Source organism: Mus musculus, chromosome 8 (genome assembly GCF_000001635.26).
Source record: "Mus musculus strain C57BL/6J chromosome 8, GRCm38.p6 C57BL/6J".
NCBI lineage: Eukaryota > Metazoa > Chordata > Mammalia > Rodentia > Muridae > Mus > Mus musculus.
This window is the reverse complement of record NC_000074.6, coordinates 79,093,226-79,117,339: the sequence shown is the minus strand read 5'-3', so window position 1 is coordinate 79,117,339 and position 24,114 is coordinate 79,093,226. Positions and strand designations below refer to the sequence as shown.

Genomic DNA, 24,114 nt, shown 5'->3' with positions numbered 1-24,114 from the left:
GTCCTTTGAGTTAAGGGTAGGACGTGTTTAGAACAAGATAGGATGGTTCATCCAGATGTGAATTCGGGCCATTTAAAAACAAAGTCATATTGTCAAACCAGTAAACATTTATTAGTAACTACTGAGTACGCAGTACCCTGGAACACAAAAATCAAAGGTGATTCTGAGAGCTAAGTAAAAGATAGATAGGCAATAGGGCAAAGAATTAAGCAGTGACTCCCAACGAGGTATGTTTGCATACCCCTAAGAACTTGTGAACTATCCTATTTGGGGAAAAGCAGTCTGCAGATGTGACATGGGTCTCCAGGTAAAGTCACTGTGGATAAGCCAGGGGACCCTACAGCCAATGACAAGAGTCCTTCTTAGAGACAGAAAAAGACAAAGCAGAGTTGAGAGTGAACCTGGATTTGCATTGCAACAGGACAAATAGCTTCACAAAGCCAGACAAGGCAAAGTGAGGGTCCTCCTGCTATGGCTTTTGGAGGACATGAAACTCCTGGACCAGGTTACAACAAACAACACAACAATGGCAACAACAATAACAGCAACAATAATAACAACAACAGCAGCAACAGCCACAAGGTAGAAGCAGTCTACAGTCTGTGCTGACTCCAGAAACCATCACTGCTGTAAACCGGCTGGTGGTCAAGAACGGCTGCTTTCCTCTCAAGCATGGCTGGGATGAAAGTCAAACGCGTGCGCAGGGCACCGACTAGCAGTTAAAAATGAGCAAACAGGAGAAGAGCACTTCAAATTAAGCCATTGAAGTTAACCTGCTGCTATCAATCTGAGCTTAGGTAACAGGAAGGCCAGTCTGTTTCTCTTCCTAAGGTGTAACACCAGATTCTGGGGCGGGGGGAGGTGGACAGGGGGGACACAACTCATTCTTTTGTCATGAGCTGAACTTGGGGCAACAGCAATTTCATCTACATTGCTCCCCCTTCCCCTCTTCCTATCAAACTGTTTTCCCCTCTGCAAACTAAGGAGCTCCTAAAAGTTAGTTCACTGATTCAGTCAGGTGTGAGACACGGGGACAAAGTGGAAGGAAAAGACTGACAGAGAGGAATGGAGGGGGAGGGGCTGGAGAAAGAGAAGAGACAGAGAAACGGGAGGAAGAGGAGGAGGGAAGGAAGAGGAGGAGGAGGGAGGAAGGGACAGGATGAGAAGAGCAGAAAGCTTTTCCAGTTACAGAGTACCCCTCAGTCAGCTGCTTTCTGGGGAGCTGGCTCCCCAACCCTAAGGAATTTGATGACCCCAGTACATCTTAACCTTAGGCTGGACCATCCGCTCACGTAATCACCAGCATATACCTCCTCCTTCATGTTCCCCCAAAGTACTCCATATGTGAAACTAAACAGTGGGGTCTGCATCACAGGTACACAATGATGGCTGTGACCTTCGCACTCCAGAGCCTGAGGACAAGCACAGAGGGAAGCCAGGACACATACAATGGGATCCATTGACTCAAGAAAGAAAAATCTCTGCACCATAGTGAAGCTGGAAAGAGGTCCCAGAGTAAGTACCTCCTCCTCCACCCCCAGGTACTCATCTTTGACCTGGATTTAAAAAACCACCTGACTATGGGCACCACTGATGAATAGAACAATTAGTTTTTCAGGTTGCCTGAGGTAGTTTCCAGTGTAGTCTGCATGGAAGTGCTTCCTGTCCTTTCTTAGGACAACCTTTGAAAGTTCACAAGACACTGACCGCTGATTAATGTCTTTAGCATCCCCAGTCTCCCTGATGGATGCCATGTGCAGAGAGGGGTTGGACTGACAGCTCAAGTGTGATATCACACAACTGGCTCTTCCTCCCTTCTGAGACTTACCAACATTTTCCTTGACTTTTTAAAAGAAAAGAATGCCTGGGTGTTTTGCCTACAAGTCAGTGTGTGTGCTGTGTGCCTGGTGCCTGTGGAGGTGAGACAGTGCCTGAGCCCCTGACACCGGCGCAAATTGTTCCTCCCTCCTAAGCTGCCTCTCCAGTCCCCACTCCTTTTTTTCCCCTCGTCCTTGGGGGCCAGGTGATCTTGGGGGCTAGGCTCTGCTGGGGTCTATAAGACACTTGGGTACAGTAGCACTGCACACTGCCTTTAACAACCAGTGTCTCCTGGGGCTGAGAGGATGGCTCAGTTGGCAAAGCACTTAGTGTGGCAAGCACAAGGGCAGGAGTTCAGGTTCCTAGTACCCATGTAAAAGTCAGGCATATCTGTATCCAAAAGATGGAGGGAGTAGACACAGCTAATTTAATACATTCTAAATTCATTGAGAGATCCTATCTCAAAAAGTAGGTAGAAACAGGCAGGAAGGGCCACATCTTTAATCCCAGTACTTAAAAGGCCCAGGCAGGCAGATCTCTGTGAGTTCAAGGCCAGCCTGGTCTACAGAACTAGTTCCAGGGCAGCCAGCACCACATAGAGGAACCTTATTTAAAAACAAACAAACAAACAAACAAACAACAAACTAAAATAGGTAAATACTTCATCCAAAGTATAGAAGAAAGGCTCCTCTTATGTCCCAGCAGGGAGTGCCTCGTGTTGCTCACAAGTCCAGGCAGGCTGCCTGAACAAGCTGGCCTAGGACCAAAGGTCAGGCTGACCTGGGAACACATATACCACTTACCGCTGTGTCCCCAGCTCAGCTCCTATTCGCTTTGGGCATTCTCATGGAACAATAGTTGAATTAATCATTCCTACTGGCTCTCTGTGTTTACACTCACCAGGGGTAAACGCTTACTTCTAGGACCTATAAACACAATAGCAATGGCTTAGACTCGCGTCCTAAGTTAATAGGACAAGTACTGATGTCTGTCCCAAATCGTCTATACTTCTAAAAGGAGACTGGGGGCATACTTGTCAGTAAAGTGCTTGCCTTGCCTAACACCATGTAAAAAGGACAGATGTGGCCCTGTCCAAAGTAATCTTGGTACCTGGGTGGGATGGGGTGGAGTGGGGATGAGTGGAGCCAGGTGGCCCCCTGGGCTTGCCAACTTGGTAAGCCTCAAGCCAAGGAGAGGCACTGGATCAAAACCAAGCGTGACAGATCCTGAGAGACAACACCTGAGGCTGACCTCTACTCTCTACATACATGCACAGGCATGCTCACATACACAGAAGACACTGTTAACAGTTTGTGATGCTTGAGAAACACTCTATGTGTGATTATCTATAGAAACCCCTTTTTATATTTCCCTTTAATAAATAGGAATAAAATGTCATATATCTACTTTTCAAAATGAAAGAAAATTAAAAATAACCTTTAAATATTGAGGGTGTCCAGGTTGGGGCTAGAAGTGTGGATGACGTAGCCTCTGATGCCCCACAGCATGGGAAAGGTGAACTGGCTAATTCTACTCACACCCTCCTTGGTAACAGAAGGAGCAGAGGGTAACACTGTCCCCCAGGCCATCCCACTCTTTCTGAGGAGACGATAAGTGTCCCTTTAATACAGAAACTAAAGTTAAAACATAGTTTGTGACGATGCCCAGGAGTGGCACTGAACTACGTCTGGTGTGCTGGGTGTATTGTATGGTCTGGCTTCAGGGGGCCAAGTTGATAGAGCAGAGCTGGTGCCCGAGTACACGTACTTGTAGAGCGAAGCAAAAGCAGTTCTTCCTGTTACCTCCCACACTCTCTCGGAATCTGCTCCGTCCCATTTGCTGGGTGAAGAGTCGGGCAAGGCCTCTAACCTGATCATTCTCAGCTAAAACAAGAACCACAGCCCATTAAACAGCAAAGCTCTCTGGATTCTGAAACCAGAAGGCTTAATTCCACACACTGGGCAGCAGGGAGAACTTCCTCAAAGGGTGACTCTTGTCTCTGCTCTGACAGGGTCCTCAGCAGGAGAGAGGGGCTGGAGGACCAGGAGGAGGGACCTGAGAAGCCATGGGAAGGTCCCTGGCTGTCTTGCTGCACAGCAGTTTTGAGTCTTTGGATCAGTAGGTGTTCCTCATAGAACTATGCTCCAGTATTTTCCTCTGAGAAATAGCGTAGGACTTGGGCAAGCTATCTCTCTTCTAGCTTTGCTCTCCATGTCCCTTCGTGCTGAGGCTGAGGGAGGTCTCATACATTTACACCTGGAAACATCTAAGACAAAACTCACTCAGGCCTGTAGTGGGGACTGCTCAAGATGTGGGCCGGGGGGAAAAGTCACATCTTCATAGGATTAAGAAACAACGTTTAGTGAACACCCCTCACCCCTGCCAGATTCTGTCACCAGAGCAGTGGGCAGCCTGTTTCTCCCCTCTAGACATCAGGAACAAATGTCACCCACCAGGCCAGGTATGGAAAACACTTCACTATCCCATAAGCCACACTCTTTCATCTTGGAAGAGAACAAACTCCTTCTGGTTGTGTTTAGTAAGACAGAGGCAGTGCGGTTCCCTGCAAGGAAACCATCAAAATCTCTTCAGCATGAGGTGGTGCCGCATGAAACCAAAGCACTTAGGAGGCTGAGGCCAGAACTGATCCTGAGTTCAAGGTAGCCTAGGTGACAGAGAGTTCAATAGCCGACCAACCCTTCCTCCTTTCCTTCCTTGAGACTGAGCCTGGGCCACTCTCTGCCCACACACGCTCTGCCCACGAATGCTCGGCTCTCACACGCTCTACCCAGTCAAGCTCTGCCCATGCACGCCCCACCCATGCACGCCCCGCCCACACACGCTCCACCCACGCACACACCGCCCATGCACACTCTGCCCATGCACGCTCTGCCCACCTCTGCCCACAAATGCTCAGCCCACGCATGCTCTGCTCACGAACGCCCTGACCACGCACGCTCTGACAGTGTTCCATCCCGAGCTATATCCCCAGTCTAGTTTACATTGCTTACTTTGTTACCACTATGTATTCATCTGGAAAGTTTTTAAGATGGGGTCTCATTAAGCTAAGCTAGGATTTGTTGAGGAGTCTTGACCCTGTGAGTCTCCTGCCCCAGGTCCCCAGCCGCTGGACTACAGGCCTGCATCAGTGGACCCACTTCCTACTCAGATGCTTCACTCTGGCTCCAATGGCCGAGTCATCCTTTATTGAAGTGAGGCCCGTGAAACTTAAAAGTGACAGACACGCTTGACTATATTTTTCTCTTTCTTTATGCTTGATTGTGTGTACGTGTGTGAATGCCTGTGTCCGTGAGACAGAGTCTCTTATTGGTCCAGAGCTCACCAATTAGAATGGCTAGCCACCCATTAGGGATCTGCCTGTCTCTCCAACTCCCATGTTGTGAGTGCAAGGTCAGCTCTTTCTGTGGGAGCTGGAGACAAAACTCACATCCTCAGGCATTTTCCAAGACTGCAGTCTCTGCGCTCCTCCCCAGGTTAGACGTTTTAGAATGGACACGTGCATGCCATCCATTCTACTCACAGGGCTGGGAAACCATCACCACCACCCAGAGCCAAGACCGAGAAACTTCCCCGGGGCGACAGGCCTTACTCCCTTCCTCAGCTCAGGCCTTCTGTCACGATGCTAAGAGTTTAATAGTCAGTCGGTAAAGCAAAGATTCTTCAACGTAGACTCCTGGCACTGAAGTCATACCTCCTGTTTAACATACAGAGACCACTGGAACGTTCTCCAGAGATGTAAATCTGGAAAAACTCGTGCTGGGCGAGGAGGGTTATACAGAAGGGCAAGCCAATGAGGGCCAGCCATGCTGACTTTGCACAAGGTGTGGGAAGGTCAAAGGTCACCTGGCAGAGAGTAGAAACAACAGAAATGGGGACAGCCCCACTGATTGTAAAGGGCCCAGCAAGAAATGCTGAGTGCCTGAACTAAAGCCAAGCCCAGGAGGACCCAGGCAGGCATGATGGTACTCAGCTATGACCCAGCAATGAGGACCGAGTACTGAGGCCACAAGACTCGGTCTCAAAAACGGATGGATAAAAGACATTCCAGCTGACAGAAGTAAGAGTTTGAATTAAGAAAGAAGAGACAGATGTGCAAGAAATAATGCATAGCCATTGGTTGGGAACCAGACAGGGGCAGGAAAGGCTTGTGCCTTTAAGATCTGGATGGCAGTGTTAATAGGAACAAGGAAAACAGAAACTGGGTTGAGCCGGGGAGATATATGGAGGAAGGTTTTCAGTCCTGCTTTGCTTGAGTCTGGAAGATGATGGCTTTGGGAAGTGGATGGGGTGATGGCTTACAGTCAGGAAGAAAACATTCCTGACAGAGATGGGAGGTCAGCTGAGTCCCGTGGGACATGATGACATCAGCAAAGCATGGGATAGAATTGTTACTACCAATGTTAGGAGGATGTTGTGACCCAGAAGCCTGGAGCACAGAAGGCGTGGCTGTCCAGTGTGGCATAGTAGTTGGGCAGCCCCAAGAGACATGGGGACACCAAACTCTGAGGCCCACTCCCCAGGTGGTCACCGGCTGGGCACGTTCTGCCCTGTGCACCCAGCAGTGATTCCTATCCTTTGCTACAAAAAGCCACAGCCCATGGGGGACTAATATCCAACATATATAAAGAACTCAAGAAGGTGGACTCCAGAAAATCAAATAACCCCATTAAAAAATGGGGCTTAGAACTGAACAAAGAATTCTCACCTGAGGAATACCGAATGGCAGAGAAGCACCTGAAAAAATGTTCAACATCCTTAATCATCAGGGAAATGCAAATCAAAACAACACTGAGATTCCACCTCACACCAGTCAGAATGGCTAAGATCAAAAATTCAGGTGACAGCAGATGCTGGCGAGGATGTGGAGAAAGAGGAACACTCCTCCATTGTTGGTGGGATTGCAGGCTTGTACAACCACTCTGGAAATCAGTCTGGCGGTTCCTCAGAAAATTGGACATAGTACTACCGGAGGATCTAGCAACACCTCTCCTGGGCATATATCCAGAAGATGTCCCAACTGGTAAGAAGGACACATGCTCCACTATGTTCATAGCAGCCTTATTTATAATAGCCAGAAGCTGGAAATAACTCAGATGCCCCTCAACAGAGGAATGGATACAAAAAATGTGGTACATTTACACAATGGAGTACTACTCAGCTATTAAAAAGAATGAATTTATGAAATTCCTAGCCAAATGGATGGACCTGGAGGGCATCATCCTGAGTGAGGTAACCCAATCACAAAGGAACTCACACAATATGTACTCACTGATAAGTGGATATTAGCCCAAAACCTAGGATACCCAAGATATAAGATACAATTTGCTAAACACATGAAACTCAAGAAGAACGAAGACCAAAGTGTGGACACTTTGCCCCTTCTTAGAATTGGGAACAAAACACCCATGGAAGGAGTTACAGAGACAAAATTTGGAGCTGTGACGAAAGGATGGACCATCTAGTGATTGCCATATCCAGGGATCCATCCCATAATCAGCTTCCAAACGCTGACACCATTGTATACACTAGCAAGATTTTGCTGAAAGGACCCAGATATAGCTGTCTCTTGTGAGACTATGCCCGGGCCTAGCAAACACAGAAGCGGATGCTCACAGTCAGCTATTGGATGGGTCACAGGGCCCCCAATGGAGGAGCTAGAGAAAGCACCCAAGGAACTAAAGGCAACTGCAAACCTATAGGTGTAACAACAATACGAACTAACCAGTACCCCGGAGCTCTTGTCTCTAGCTGCATATGTATCAAAAGATGGCCTAGTCGGCCATCACTGCAAAGAGAGGCCCATTGGACACGCAAACTTTATATGCCCCACAACAGGGGAATGCCAGGGCCAAAAAGGGGGAGTGGGTGGGTAGGGGAGTGGGGGGTGGGTATGGAGGACTTTTGGGATAGTATTGGAAATGTAAATGAGGAAAATAACTAAAAAAAAAAAAAAGCCACAGCCCACCTCCCTGCCTCATCTCTCAGCCTCTACCCCACCCCACCCCCACCCCGTCAGTCAATAGCTATGGACTTGTGGCTCTTACATCACACAGCTCCAGAACAGGCCCTGCCCCTCCTGTCCTGTACTTCTGTGTTCTTTCCTTCTGAAATACCTAAGAAAAAGGAAATGTGCTCAGATTGCAAACCGCTTTTTAAATGCCCCCAAGGCTTCTTCCCCGACTGACGCTGTCTCTCTACACTGTTCTGGATATACGGACCTTGAAGATAGCACCTATCACTGCAAACTCTTTCACAGGCCTGCTCTCCCCTGGACTGAGGTCTCAGGAGGACTTGGCTTTTCCCACACAGACCCATCCCATTAGTCAGCACAGGGAGGTTAGCTGACACACGTCTACCACAAGTATCACCTGAGGCCAGGTACAGTAGAGGCGTACTGCTAATCTCCCTTTCCTGAGGCCAGGGTCTGGCAGAGACACATAGACACTGCAGGCGTTGGAAGGATGGATGGGACGCACACTGACACCAGCAGGATGGACCGCCCGTCCTCCTCTAGGCTGCACTGAGACCCATCACAGCAGGAGCCAGGGAAGAAGAAACTTGAGCTGGGCAGGTGGCTCGGTTGATAAAGGCCTTGCCTCGAAAGCACCAGGACTTGGGTTTCATCCCCAGACTCTCATCAAAGACCCGAGTGTGGTGGCATGTGTTTGAGGCCCTAGTGAACGGGAGGTGGAGTCAATCCCTGGGTCTTGGACAGCCAGCAACAGACTTGAAAAGTTCCAGGAGAGTGAAAGACAGGACAGTGTCTCAGAGAGCAAGGTGAATGGCCCCTGAGAAACAACAATTGAGGTTGACAGCTGGCCTACACACACACACACACACACACACACACACGTTCACACATCACAAGACACTCAAAACAACTCAAGAGAGACTAATGATGAGGCAAACCAATGTTTTTGAGAAACGTAATTAAAAATCTGTGTCCAATTAAATAATTCATTCATTGATTAAATTACTCTTTTCTAGATTGAGACACCAATCTTCATAGTAAAACAAACATTATGAAATTTGTTAAAATGGTGGTTGTTAAGTCTGTTTATAATCTCTTCCCACCCCACTCCTACAGACACACTTTCCTACAACAATTTCAATGATATTTTACCAGGATTGACTTCTAAATATAGTCATAAAAATTATGAATTAATTGGCGCTTGCCCACCTCTCATCAGTAAGTACACCTGGAGACTAGTGGGGCACAGTGGCACATACCCAAGGAATTAGCTGTGCACATAAGAACTCACAACTCCGTAGAGCTGAGTGGATGATAAGTTTGAAATTAATTTTTTAAAAGCACACTAGTGCTCTATTTTGTTAATTGTCCCACATTTGCAAGGAAAAACTGAACCCTAGGAAAGTTTGGTCCAGGGGTTGGGGTGATGGCCCAGATTGATCTTCCAGAGGACCCAGATTCCCAGCACCCACACAACAGCTTACAATCATCTGCAACTCCAGTTCCAGGGAAGCCAATGGCCTCTTCTGTTCTGGATTCTGTGAGCACCAGACACACATACGCTGCACAGACATACATGCACCCCAAACACCCATACATATAAAAGAATAAATATAACAATAATAATAATGATAATAATCCAAACCTTAAAGTAAGAAAGTGTTTGCCTCAGGGCTCTTCTGAAACAAGAAACAGACTACTCTCTGTCAGCTCAAAGAACCGTGGCTTTCTTTTCCTGGGATCTTCAGTCGCATTACTACATCAGCCACCCATCAGTGACACAGGTCCCTGCCTAGGTGATGCCACTGGGTACCCAGGCTCCAAACAGCACCCAAGGCAAATGCAAGTGTTTGACTTGGTTCTGATGACCACAGGACAGACTCTGTCGATCTAGCCCAGAAAATGCTACCAGTTTCACTTCTGTCCCAGTGAAAATCAAGGATTAAAATCCTTCAGTTACTGGGAACTCCGGGAGTGAGCTCTGTCAACCCAGGGGGGAGGTGGAATAACCTGGTCACCATCTACTGAACTCTGAGCATCCCAATAGTAACACAAAGCCTTCTACAGTCAGTCACCTTGTTTTCATCTCATTTAGTAATTTCCCTAGAAATCAGCTGAAGAGGTGCATGTGTACGGTACATGTGCTGCCTGGCAACACTCCAAATGATCTCATTTAAAAAATATTAAACTACTTTTCATCAATGTCCAAAACGTACTTTTTCTTGCCTCACATTACAGCAGGGGTGTATGTGTGTCACCGGATGTACCCAACCTCACCTTAAAGCTATTAAAAACCGTTATCCTTTGGCATTTAATAAATCCGAGCAGTGTCCACCTCTTCTCTTGGGATTAATAGGGCTTTGTGTATCCAGGATGTTTGAGTGATTGTATGTGTATGCCTGTGTTCACCTGTGAATGCAGATTTTAAACATGATTCCTGAAGATTCTAAAGAATTCTAGCTGCAATTAAAAAAAAATTACTGGAAAACAAGGGCCACCTCTGTGATGACCAGCACAAATGACCATGATGACAGAACTTCTTATCCACAGAGATAAAGGATTGGGTGGAGTTTTATTTCAATAAGTAGGCTTCATCAAATTCCTTCTATTTGTGTGTGCACATGGACATGTGTGTGGAGGAATGAACATGCTCACGTGTGCACTTGGGGGTGGAGACCAGAGGCCAATCACAGCTCTTGTTCCTGAGGTGACGCCCACATTTTTTTAAACGAAGAGAAAAGAAAGAGTCCCTAAGCCACCTTTGGGAGCTTTGGCTGGGAAGCTGCTGAGCTAACCCCAGGGATTTGCTAGTTTCGGCCTCCCCGCCCGGGTTAGAATTACAAGTGTGTGTCACCACATGCAGAGGTTGCTGTTTCGAGATACAGTCTTGCTAAGTAACCCTGGTTGGCTTAGAATTTGCTATGGAGGCCAGGCTGGCCTTTGTCCTCACACAGATCTACCTGTCTCTGGGAGCTGATAAAAGTGACACCACCAGATTCTGCCATATTAAGTTTTTCTTAAGCATGGGGATCGAACTCAGGTCCCTATGACTGACAGGCAAGCATTTCCGGCCCACAAAGCTTACTTTTTCTTGGAAGTTTTCAGCAAAATTTAGCATGTTTAAATCAGCTTAAAATTCTTTTCTTAGATGATGTTAAAAACTTCCAATTCATAGTGGAATAATTACATACACTAACACATAATAATATTCAAATACTGTTAATATAAATAATAATGTAGTCTGATGTGTGCACCACCCCCCACCCCACTTTCTGAGAGGCCTCAGTGCACCAACAGAATTGGTCAGCTGAGTGAACTGATACCAGGATCCTAGAGACTAGAATAAAGCAGAGACAGGGGACCGGGGATAAAGGGAGTGGGAAAGGGGTGTTAGCAGATGGGGGGTGGAGGGGGGATGGGGCAGACAAACAGCAGATGCGACAGAACAAGAATGATAGTGGAATAGCCCTGCTCACTTTGTGCCTGTAGTGTTAAGATCTAGATTTGGAAATTTGAAGAGAACCAATAAATAGCTGGTTGAGTGACTGACTGACTGACTGACTGACTGAATGAATGAATGAATGAATGTCATAAACTTTCTCTTATCCACACTTTTGCTTTCCAGGTTTCACTTTCCAAGGTTTAAGTTACTTGTGGTCCACATGGAGACTTATGACAATGCACATGGTATTTTGAGAGTAGTAGAAACTCTTGAGGGAGAGAGACACGAGAGACGGAGGGGACAGAGCCCATCACATAGCCTTCATAACAGCATGGTGCTTTGATTGTTCCATTGTATCATTAGTTATTGTCTTTAATCTCCCTCTGAGCCCAATTTGTAATTTTAAATTGATCGTAGATACGTACACATTGTAACAGACAATAGAGTTTTGCTATTATCTGTGGCTTCACTGGGAGTCCACTGGGGTCCTGAGACACAGCAGGCCCGGAAGATAAAGAGGCCCTACCATAAAAGAAGATCCATAAAAAGAAGTGGGAAAACAATGATAAGCAAGCTGAGGAGCTTAAAGAGTGGGGTTCCCCGAACCCCAAGAAACCTTCTCCTACTCTGCCAAAGTCTAACAGCACCAGTCGGGCTCCAGATGGGCCCGGGGCTCACGTCCCTGTGCGGTTTGGAGCTGTGGAATGTATGGATAAGCCTCGTAATGAATCCTGGCTCAATTTCAACAATCCCTCCAAATGTTTTTTAAATCAAACCTTACAAGTGATTCATTTTCATTTCCTTTTTCTCTGGTTCCCGTGTCCTCTCTTGTGTTTTCCCTGGTGCTGGGGCTGAAGGGTGGGAACGGCTATCCAGATTCGGGAGGGGGCCATCTAGGCCTAAAATCAAACACCGCGGCCACTTACACAGAATCAACACCACATCTGGGAATGCCCAGAAAACACAAAGTCAGGCAGGAAGAGCTTTCTGGAAGGAGCAACACTTTTAGGAAACAAGAATCAGCACCCTGCAAACAGGGCAAGCCCTGAATCCAGCAGAGAACTGTTCAAGGCTCTGTGTGCCCAGTACAAGGATGCAGAGGAGTGTGTGCCGATTATTAACAGACCCCCTCCTTGCAGGCAAAGTGGAGGTTCCTGCACAGGTTTGAATGTGCACACCAAACCGCGGTGACTTCACTGCCAGCAGTGGTCCGACTTCTCTCTCCACCCTCAGTCCTTGGGCTGCACGCTGGTCCTCTGCCCTTCTGACTACAGGACTATTAGTCACCTTTAGCCTCCTCCACGTGGCTCACAGGAAGCCTCTCTAAGGCTTTCCCACTGATGCCCTGTCTCCCAAAAGCAAAAGAGTTTCTGGAAGCCAAACCAAGGGCGTGTTATACGTTTGGGCCAAGGGTTAGTTTACGGGAATCTGAGAGCACTGGTTGAAAGAAAGGAAATGGATTCCTAACTCAGGCTTTAACCGCTGGCCCTCACTATAACCTGACTTCGAACCTGAAATAAATTGTGCCAGGTAGAGCATGTATCCTGTGGCCTTCCTCACTTCTCCAGCTGTGGAGATCGGCTGCACATGCACAGGGCAAGCCACAGAAAACCAGGAAATGTGAGGATTCCAGCTGTTAGAAACAAGGAAGTAAATCAACCCACGGCCCGAGCTCTGGACAATTTGTGTGGGGAAAACATACACAGGGGTGGGGCTAATAAGAGAATCATTACGAAGGAAGACAAAGGTCTCTTCAGACAGAACACCAGAGTCCCTGCACTTTGACCAGGAGAAAACACCACTGTTAAATCATTTGTTGTCATAAAGAATAACAAAAGCCACAGCAAGAATCGTCTCTTCATGAAGGTTTTCCCATCTTAGGTTATATGGATGCATCCCTCCCCAGTGGAAATGGCTCTCCTGGTCGCTGCCTGTACTAGCTTCTGGAGTGAGCATGCGCAAAGAAGACCCTGCATAGACTCCAGGAGGACCCCTGCTGGGGGTGACTTGGCTGCCTGACAGAGGGCAGGCTCCTTAGCAATGAGAATTCCCCTCTCCAGGTAGGTCTGTGATACCAACGCTACCCAGATGAGCATGGGATCCACAGGGTTTAATTGCACATGCGAATCTTAGCCTTCTCTGACATGAATAAGCTAAAGGGGAAAGGTTAACACGCTGGTGAGAAGAAAAACTGCTGCAGAATGAGAATGGTCTCGTTTCATTGAAAAGATAAGGAGTCTGTTCTCCCTCCCCAACGATCTCTGTAGTAACAGGCAGAAGGAAGGCTGGGGTAGGGTAGGACTGGGCCCAGGTCCCACCGGTGCCTCGAAGGATGTCTTCTGAGAAAGAACCCCTGTAGTGTATTCAGGTATGACAATGCATCTAACACCACAATCGGAGACCTCAGATAACTTAGCTCTGCTGTCACCGTAAGATAGTGTTTGCCTATGGCTTGTGTGTAAACTATTGATGACACAGTTCGTTGGCCATTAAGATGACGTCTGTAGTCAAATACCACAGGAACATAAAGAAAACAGCATGCGAGTGGGCACACGTCATAAATATTTTGCTCACTATCCCATAAGAACATATGCAGCCTCCACCCAACCACTCATCAAGCCCTACCTCTACTGTGAAACTCTATCCCATCTTTCAGGATCCAGACTGAAGTCTGACCCCGTTCAGAGACAGCCAAACAGGAAAGGCATCCAGCCTGAAGACATAGCCTATGAAATTCCTTGTAAAGGGCTCGCCTGGCTTCTGGGAATGCCAGCCAATACAAATTTCCGTGGCTTTATTAACATATGCAGCTACGCAAGAGGGAAATGATAATAAAACAAGAGCCCTTTTGAGTCTGGACTTTCTGAATCCAGGCTTCAGTGTGGGAGGCAGGAGGAAGCTGGTTAAGAAAGCATAAAGGGTGGCCAGAGGGACGAAGGCTAAAGGGGGGAAATGGAGGAGCAGGGGTACAGGCGCTGAGGGTTGCATTTGTAAAGCTCCCTTATCAGGGTGGGATGCAACAGGCAGCAACCACCATTCAGGTGCAGGCGTCTGTCTAAGGATTAGTGAGGAGTATGCAGGATTATAAAATAACAGAAGGGCTCTTCTGGCCCTGGCTAGAGACTGAATGAAATTGACTGTATAAGTAGGGTGCGCCCTCTCTCCTTTTAGCGGAGAGGAGCCATGCTTCCAGGGCTGTAGACAGTGGCTACTCACTCAGTCCTACTTAAATGGACAGAAGAATGACAGCACTGTGTGTCCACTGAGCTCGACAAGACTGCTAGCCCTCCAAGAGACCACATCTTTGCATAGGAACACACTGGTTTTGTCCTGTTAAAGTGACTTGTTGCTTGTTTATATAAAATATAAATATACCTTCCAGTTTCTGTCTGTGCCCAGGGCTGATCCTATGCCACAGATCTCCATTCCCAAATACTGCCAGGAGAGAGCTGGACTCCCAGGAGTGCTGACATACCTGTAAGCTCAGGTAAGACCACCACTTCTGCTCAAATTCCAGGACCAAGAAGCACCCGTCCAGAGACATCAGGACACAGGAACCAAGGAAGAGCTGGGGACAGGATCCTTCTGGTTTCTGTCTGCACACCCAAACTGACCCTGTGCCACAGCTCTCCATACCCAAATTTGTCCCAGAGAGAGCTGGTATCTCAGGAGTTCTGACACACAGGCTTTCAGAAGGGACAAGCCACAGTCAGAGACTGCAAGACCAGCTAACACCAGAGAGAACCAGATGGGGAGAGGCAAGGGCAAGAACATAAGCAATAGAAACCAAGGCTACTTGGTATCATCAGAACCAAGTGCTCCCACCACAGCAAGCCCTGGATACCCCAACACACCAGAAAAGCAAGACTGATTTAAAATCATATCTCATGATGATGATAGAGGACTTTAAGAAGGACATAATAACTCCCTTAAAAAATACAGCAGAACACAGGTTAACAGGTAGAAACCCTTAAAGAGGAAACATAAAAATGCCTTAAAGAATTACAGGAAAACAAAATTAAACAGGTGAAGGAATCTAAAAATGGAAATAAAAACAATAAATAATTTACAAAGGGAGACAACCCTGGAAATAGAAATGTAAGAGATAGAAGAGAGAATCTCAGGTGTAGAAGATACCATAGAAAACATTGACACAACAGTCAAAGAAAATGCAAAATGCAAAAAGCTCCTAACCCAAAACATCCAGAAATCCAGGACAAAATGAGAAGACCAAACCTAAGGATAATAGGTATAGAAGAGAGCATAGATTCCCAATGTATAAGGCCAGTAGATATCTTCAACAAAATTAGAGAAGAAAACTTCCCAACCTAAAGAAAGACATGCCCATAAACATACAAGAGGCCTACAGAACTCCAAATAGATTGGACCAGAAAAGAAATTCCTCCTGTCACATAATAGTCAAACCACCAAATGCACTAAAGAAAGAAAGAATATTAAAAGCAGTAAAAGAAAAAGGTCAAGTAACATATAAAGGAAGACCTATCAGAATTACACCAAACTTCTCACCAGAGACTATGAAAGCTAGAAGATCCTGGGTAGACGTCATACAGACCCTAAGAGAACACAAACGCCAGCCCAGGCTACTATACCCAGCAAACCTCTCAATTACCATAAATGCAGAAACCAAGCTATTCCATGACAAAACCAAAGTACACAGTATCTTTCAACAAATCCTGCCCTATAAAGGATAATAGATGGAAAATTCCAACACAAAACTACACCCTAGAAAAAGCAAGAAAGTAATTTTCTTTCAATAAACCCAAAAGAAGATAGCCACACAAACATAATTCCACCTCTAACAATAAAAATAACAGGATGCAACAATCACTATACCTTAATATTTCTTAACAACAATGTACTCAATTCCCCAATAAAAAGACATAGACTAAAAGAATAGATACATAAACAGAACCTAGCATTTTGCTACATACAGGAAATGCACCTCAATGTCAAAGACAAACACTACCTCAGAGAAGTGGATATTAGCCCAAAAGTTCGAATAACCAAGATACAATTCACAGACCACAGGAAGCTCAAGAAGAAGGACAACCAAAGTGTAGATGCTTCAGTGCTTCTTAGAAGGGGGAACAAAATGCTCACAGGAGGAAATATGGAGACAAGTAAGGAACAGAGACTGAAGGAAAGGCCATCCAAAGACTTTCCCACCTGGGGATCCATCCCATATATAGTTGCCAAACCTGGATGCTATTGCGGATGCTGGGAAGTGCTTGTTGACAGAAGCCTGATATGTGTGTCTCCTGATCGTCTCTGCCAGAACCTGACAAATACAGAGGCAGACGCTCGCAGCCAACCATTGGAATGAGTGTGGGGTTCCCGATGAAGGAGTTGGAGAAGGGACTGAAGGAGCTGAAGGGATTTGCAGCCCCATGGGGGAAGCAACAGTGTCAACAGGCCAGACCCCTCGGAGCTCCTGGGGACTGGACCACCAACCAAAGAGTACACATGGCGGGACCCATGGCTCTGGACACATATGTGGCAGAGGATGGCCTTGTTGGACATCAATGGGAGGAACGGCTCTTGGGCCTGATGGAGTTCGATGCCCAGTGTAGGGGAATGCTAGGGCGGTAAGGTGGGAGTGAATGGGTGTGTGGGTGGGGGAGCACCCTCATAGAGGCAGGTGGAGCGGGGAGGGGATGGGGGTTTCCAGAGGGGAGACCTGGAAAGGGGATAACATTTGAAATGTAAATAAAGAAAATATCCAATAAAAGAAAAAATATGTAAATGTGATATTTCATGTAGCTCCTTTTTTACTATTAAAAGTATAATTTCTTATTTAGATTAGTCACCAATTATGGACTATATGAATACATCTACGTCTACATACACACATACATATACACATAAGTACACACAAACATATACACATACATACACACATACACACACATACACATACATACATACATACATACACACATACATACAGAGGTGGGGTCAGGAAGTGGGCATGGCCCTGAGGCGACTTGATGTGCTAAGGTGGAACGGTACCCGTGGGGGGCTTCCCTTTCTCTGAAGGCAAGGGGAGGGGATAATCGGTGAAGAGAGCTTGTGAGGATCGAAGTGGGAAAAGAGGGAGGGGCTGCAATTGAGGATGTAAAGTGAATAAATAAATTAATGAATGGGGGAAAAAGTGGACACGGCAGTGAGAAACGCGTCCCAGGCATTAGTTACAAACCCACTGCTGGGTGCATCCATTAGAAATCACTTAGAAAGCTGACATGCAAAAATAATTGGTCATCACCCTACATAAAAAAAAAAAAGACTAAGAGAGAGAGAGAGAGCAGTCAACCTAACTGGATAGGCAGAATTCAATAAATTAGACCTCAGAGGCTTAAATCAAATGTGCTTTGATAATATAAGTGAAGCTGGGTGTTCCTTTTAGTATTAAATAAGTCAGCATTTACTTAATTTTTAGAATTACAAGGAATATAAAGATGCTCATAAGCAACAAAAAGAACAAAAACTGAACCGGACTCTATCAACTGTAACACTTTCGTGTTGCAAATCACGCAAACCCGGCAAAATAAGAAAGAAATCTCATCTCTCCGGGATGGCTTACGTCCAGAACATGAGAAGCTTTCACAAGCCAATTATTTCTTTAAAAGGTAACCCATGTAAAGACTGGACAAAGAACTCGAATGGATGTTTCTTCAAAGACGTGCAAGTGTTAAGTAGCATCTGCAACTCACTCCACGAGGTGCCACCCTTCACTGGATTGACAAATCTAAGACGTTCAAGTGTTAAGTAGCATCTGCAACTCACTCCACGAGGTGCCACCCTTCACTGGATTGACAAATCTAACCCACAGTGACATTGCTAGGTTGTGCCGTCAAGGTGGTTCTGATAAGACGGATGGCAACGAGTTTTCAGAAGGCTATGCAGAGGGGATGCAGAATACTGTTGCTGCCTTGGAAAAAACTCTTAGGAGCTCTTCAAAATGTTAAAGGGAGTTCCATTCAGCTCACCAACTACAAGGTGCCTAGGGATCTAAACCATACGTCCACACAGAAACCTGTACAGGAATGTCCATAGTAACAAAGACTGGAACACAGACCATGTCTCCAGTAAAAAAATAAAGAAAATACAATGTAGCCATACAATTGGCAGCATTCAGCCGTAGAATAAGAATACAGGACGGATACCTAGGAGGCAATGAGATAGGCCAACAGGTAAAGATGCCTGCTATCAAGCACCGCAACCTGAGTTCAATCCTTGGGCTCACTTGGTGGAGAGAAACAACTCCCACCGGCCGTCTTCTGACCTGCACAGCAGAGCTCCCCACTCCCAAAATAAATAACATGCTATTTAACAACAAGAACCAATTTTACAGCATGACAGATGGGCCACGTAAGCATGAGTTCATGCATACAAAGAGTCCCCAGTAAGCAACTCTACTAAAACCGACCATAGATTAGTCAGTGGTTGCAGAGGCTGGGGCAGTGGAGGTGGGACAGTGACCAATGGCCGGTCGCTGAGCCTCAGAGAGCCACTTGTCTCCACCCCCTCTCCCCAGTGCTTGGATACCAGGTGCACACCAAAACACCCTGCTGTGCATCAGAATCATGACACCCCCCCCCCCAGCTCACTGAAGCAGCCATGTCCCCAGCCTTCAGGGGAGCTCAGGCTGTCCAAAAACTTGGGATCCTTCCGCATCTTGTCTCTGTCTCCAGAGAGAAAACCTGGCTCAGGAAAAATTCTTTCTTCCTTCCTTCCTTCCTTCCTTCCTTCCTTCCTTCCTTCCTTCCTTCCTTCCTTCCTTTCTTTCTTTCTTTCTTTCTTTCTTTCATTGAGATAGCATTAAAAAAAAATCTGGAATCCTTTGTAAAGCACAACCTGAAGTATTTATATCTGCAGTGCAATGCACATTCAATAAACCTTTCCATGTGTTCAGAAATATGCAAAGAAAAAGTAGTTTCCAATTTTAGTCTGATCGTGCCGCTGTTTTTATATTGTCAGATACGACAGCAGCGTGAGTTTGAGAATGTGGAGAGTAGAAAGAATTAATAAAACAAATAGACAAAATACCTTCCTATTAATAGCTCCAAATTACTTAACAGTATTTTTACATTTACTTATTTGTGTGTGTGTGTGTGTGTGCCTCTGCCACTGCACATGTGTAGGGTCAGAGGTCAACCCTTGGGTTGTCTCCCTCCAATCTGCAGCCCTCTGGGATGGAACATGAGCGCTCTGCCTCTGCAGTCAAGGTCCCCAGCATCTGGCAAGCCCAATCCTTAACCACTTCACACAAATCTGCTAGTATACGCTTAGCCATAGTTTGCAGGCAAGGAGAAGCGTAAGAACAATGTAAATTTAGGTTTAAAATGTTTTAGGACTGGGTGAGGTGGGGCACGCCTCTACTCCCAGCACTAAGTAGACAGAGGATGGTGGATCTATATAAGTTCAAAGCTAGCCTGGACCACATAGTGAATTCCAGGACAGCCAGGGCTATGTAGGGACTCTGTGTAAATAATAATAATAGTAATAATAATAATCTTTAAAAATGTTTTACAGGTCTCACATCTTTTCCATTACTCAATTTAGCATCTTGTCAGTCTGATGAAGGCAAGTTTTGTGGTGATAAAGTAAAGAATAACTTTCCTTCTTACAGATTATTACTGGTGCCCCGCATTATGCTCTAGCTTCTATCTTACAAGTGCCTCCAACACCCGTGTCTTAAAGGCTGATCCCCAAGTGGCACAGAAGGGATGGGCGTGCCTTAGGCAGGTGGGAACTAGAGGAAGTCTTCAGGTCATTGGGGCGTGCCCTCCAAGGTGACTGTGAGACCCTGGGCTCTTTTTCCTCTCTTTTCCTTCTGACCATGCTCCGTCGGAACACTCTCGCCACAGCATGCTGCTGGCTCGCCGCAGCCCACACAATGGGACTTATTACTCACTGACTAGAATCTCCAACTCGGAGCCAAAACAAACGCTTTCCTTTGTAAACTGATTACGGCATGTATTTGTTAAGAGTGGAGGACAGTTGACTGACTAAAGACATGCTGCTCAACGTGGTTACATGGAAATACAGTGTACTCATGCATGAACATCTCACAAAGACTAAATAAAAGTTTACAAAAAAGTACCACCCCTTTCCAAAGGGGGGAAAAATAGCACATACCAGAAAAAAAGTTTCAGCCTGAAAAATAATTTTGCTGAAATTTCTCATTTATCTCAAGAAATTCTTCAGAACAAAGAAGCCTACAACATGGTGTTTGATGCTGTTTGGAGTGGTGTAGGGAGATTTTCTCTAAAAACATATCCAGAAATAATTCCAAAATATAACTGCAATGGGCACTAGCAAGAGGTATTCTGGGAAGCTCAGAAGCACCGTGACCTTACGTGTCACACACGTAAGAGATGCCCTTCTTCAAAAGTGATGGTGCTAGATACTGTCATCTCATAATAAATGACAGGACTCATCATGGAAGAATTGGTTCTTTTTCTAAAAGAAATGAAGACATTTAACAGAGCTTTGTTTCACATCAGCTTCATCTCTTCCGATGGACCAAACTCATTCCCCTAGCCATTTTCCCTGCACACTGGGCTATTTATAAAGCCTTAGCTGTCCAGGTCACTAGGAAGGAGTCTCAAAACAGGCTGCCAGTCGCTCCTGCAGAGGTACAGGGTCTTCACCCAAAAACCCAGAGCAGACCTCGGAATGTGAGTCTCCCATGTCCTAGTGGTCTGCAAATTGGGGCTAGGTTCCACTGAGCCTCTACCAGAAAGGAGTGGAAACCAGTTTGAAGACCTAAGCACACACACTTCCAACCAGTGCTGGAATAAAGCAGTCCGTAGACTTGTTCCTCCAAGTCTGGAGTGCTGTGCATGTTGCTGTCTCTTCTTGGTTCCTGTCCTTCCTTGTCCTGTCTACCCAAAGACTCATTTCTGGACAGTCTGCTGCCTCACAGCAGTCTGACAGAGTAACAGGACAGACATCAGACACGTCTGTCAACAGGCCCTTCCTTACCACTAGATATACAAGGGTCCACTGCTAAGTGTCACGTAATAGGTAGTCACAGACATCCAGTTATTTCATCATAGTGGGCTGCTTCCTTTATGGTAATTAATTTACTAGGTTCAGCTGTCAGGCACTGACCTGCATAACTAACAACTGGAAAGGGAATCGGAACCACAGTAAAGAAGAGAACTCAAGAGCCTCCCAATACAGAGGCTGGGGAAGGTTTAGCTTGGTTCTAACTCACGTGTGTTCCCCCCCCCCCCTTCCAGGAACACTAAGTGTGCACTTGGTAAGCACCCAGCCTATGCAGGCGTCTCCACATAGGAACGACTCGTGTGATGTGTGCCTGGGCCAACCATTCAGCCTTACAGAATGAGCCTGAGCTACTTTAAACATGGAAACAAGAGACAGCCCAAATCACTGACTAGCTGCTTCTTGTTAACTCACTGGAAACCTACATAAGAAAGTTAGTAAGAAAAGAGAGAAAGAAAATCCTTTTCCTTCGCCATTCTTCAGGTCAAAACAGAAACGAAGCAAAGTACGTCCCAGGCACTGTTGTTACGATAACACTATCTGTCGTCTTCTTCCCTCATCTGAGGGTTCAACCTCCATGTCATCAGTTACTTCAGTCAACGGTGTTCCCAAAATAGTAAATAATAATTCCACAACAGACTATTTATAGATTTGAACAACTTGTATTATAATACACTGTTGTAGCCAGGTGGGGCAGTGAACGCAGAGAGAGGCAGACAGATCTCTGTGAATTGCAGGCCAGCTTGGGCTACACAGTGAGTTCCAGGCCAGCTCGGGCTATACAGTGAGACCTGGTCTCAAAATACAAGAAACAAAAGAAATTTCTGTGTTTGCTAGTCTCTTACTGTGCTGAATCATAAATGAGGCATCACCATGGCTAGAGTGTGTGTGGATCCTTTGTAGAGCTCTGTTGCTTCAGTCCCTGACTGAATGCCTCCCACTACGGATGGGTATAGTTATTCAAACAGTTTCTTTCTAACCAAAGGATTCTGCAGAAAATGACAGAGGCTGTAAATGGGATTGTACAAGTTGGGAAGACATGAGGACACCTGCCCACAGATTGCCTCGAACAAGACTCCGGAGGTAAATACCACCCTAGCTCTGTTCAGAGGCGTTGGGCAATGCATACTTACTCTCATCTATGAGGGAATCCGAAGGCTCTGAGTATCGTTCAGGGCATGAGCCTTCAAACCCTTAAAACTGTATCTTGAAGACAGAGATGAGAAAACTTCTTCCTAGCATCCTTTTTGCAAAATCCTTAATCTAGTGGCGAAGAGAAACACTGATGTTCAACTTGTGACAGGACCTCACTACACAGTCCAGGATGGACTCAAAGCTTACAATCCTACTGGAATTACAGGCATCTTCCTCTCCACAGGGCTTAATGCCCACTTCACTCCTAAGGAAGGGAAAGACCTTCTTACCTCACTGCTTTGGAATGAAAAGACATTTGCTTTTAACCCACTCACCTTCCTTAGGACCTTTAAAAAAATGTTCACCTGACCGCAGTATGCAAGAGCAATGCAACGCTATGATTCTCTGAATGGGTTTCGTTGCTTACTGGATAGGCAGAGGCTACACTTAGATAACCATAAAGAATTACAGTCATGTTAAGGGCATGTGACTTACTGTAATATCCCACCAGGAAATTCTCTAGCCTTAAACGTGTCTCAACGCTACTTTCTTGGGAATTATTTCCAGGGAGACCTCACTTGCTCATGAAATTAAGGAAAATAGTATTAACTGGACAGTGGTAGTGCACGCCTTTAATCCCAGCATTCGGGAGGCAGAGGCAAATGGATCTCTGTGTTGAAGGACAGCCTGTTCTACAGAGTCATGTACAGAGACAGCCATGGCTACACAGAGAAACCCTGTCTTGGAAAACAAAAACAAACAAACAAAAAATAATAAAACCAAACAACAACAAGGACTAATGCACCCAAAGACTATCGTCTCAAATACCTCCCCAGACAGCATAAACATTCTGGGATCTTTGATGTATGTATCCTTGACCCAAGTCTCATCTATATAGAAATTTTTTTCAGGAGGAAAAAAAAAGAAAATAGTTCACAATCTTCATGCAAGTTTCTTTCCACAGTATGAAGGATGATGGCTGCCTTTCAGAAATGGTACTATGATATCATTCCGCTATTACTGAATCCCATTGCACATACACTCAGTAAAAGTCAATTCACATACTTAAAAGAAGCCTTGTTACCCACAAATATCATTAAATGTTCACAGCAACATTTCTTTCTGGGGAGATGCGGTGGGGTCTCATTATTATCTAGAAAATAATTTCCTATTTCACTCTCTCAAAACATATCACCCAAAAGGTGATAAAGATAAATGTTTTCCTTAAAGAAACATCTGTCCAGAAATCTCATTGGCTTGCTCTTCTAACCTCTTTTAGTGTGGTACCAGCCTTCTCTGCTCTACAGCAGCTAATACCAGCTAGAAAGTAAATTCTGAAATGGCATGATCACTGGGCAGAATCCACTATCATGGTAGGCACAGGAATTGATGAGACAGAGAGTTTAAGCCATTGCATGGGGAGAGCTACCTCTGGGAGAAAAGAGGCTGAGCAGCCTCAACAGAAGGATGACTCCATCCTGAGACATTCTGGCACAAGAGGGAGACATGATACACTAAATTATATTGGCTCATATATGACTGTCTCACTTTCCAGCTTTGAGGTCTTTGCTAGACCTCCATTAGGGTAAGATACACCACTATGCCATCACTGAGAAGTCTGGGCAAATGGAATTACAATAAGACCACAGTTCTTGTTCTTCTATCATGTGTTACTGCTAGCAAATCATGCTCCCCT

The 24,114-nt window shown here is 45.7% G+C and overlaps 1 protein-coding gene across 21 annotated transcripts in view; it reads right to left on the bottom strand.

The window, feature by feature from the left end:
* Positions 1–24,114, bottom strand: part of Zfp827 (zinc finger protein 827) — a 166,283-nt gene that overhangs the window by 76,429 nt on the left and 65,740 nt on the right. The gene's annotated exons all lie outside the window — the stretch shown is intronic.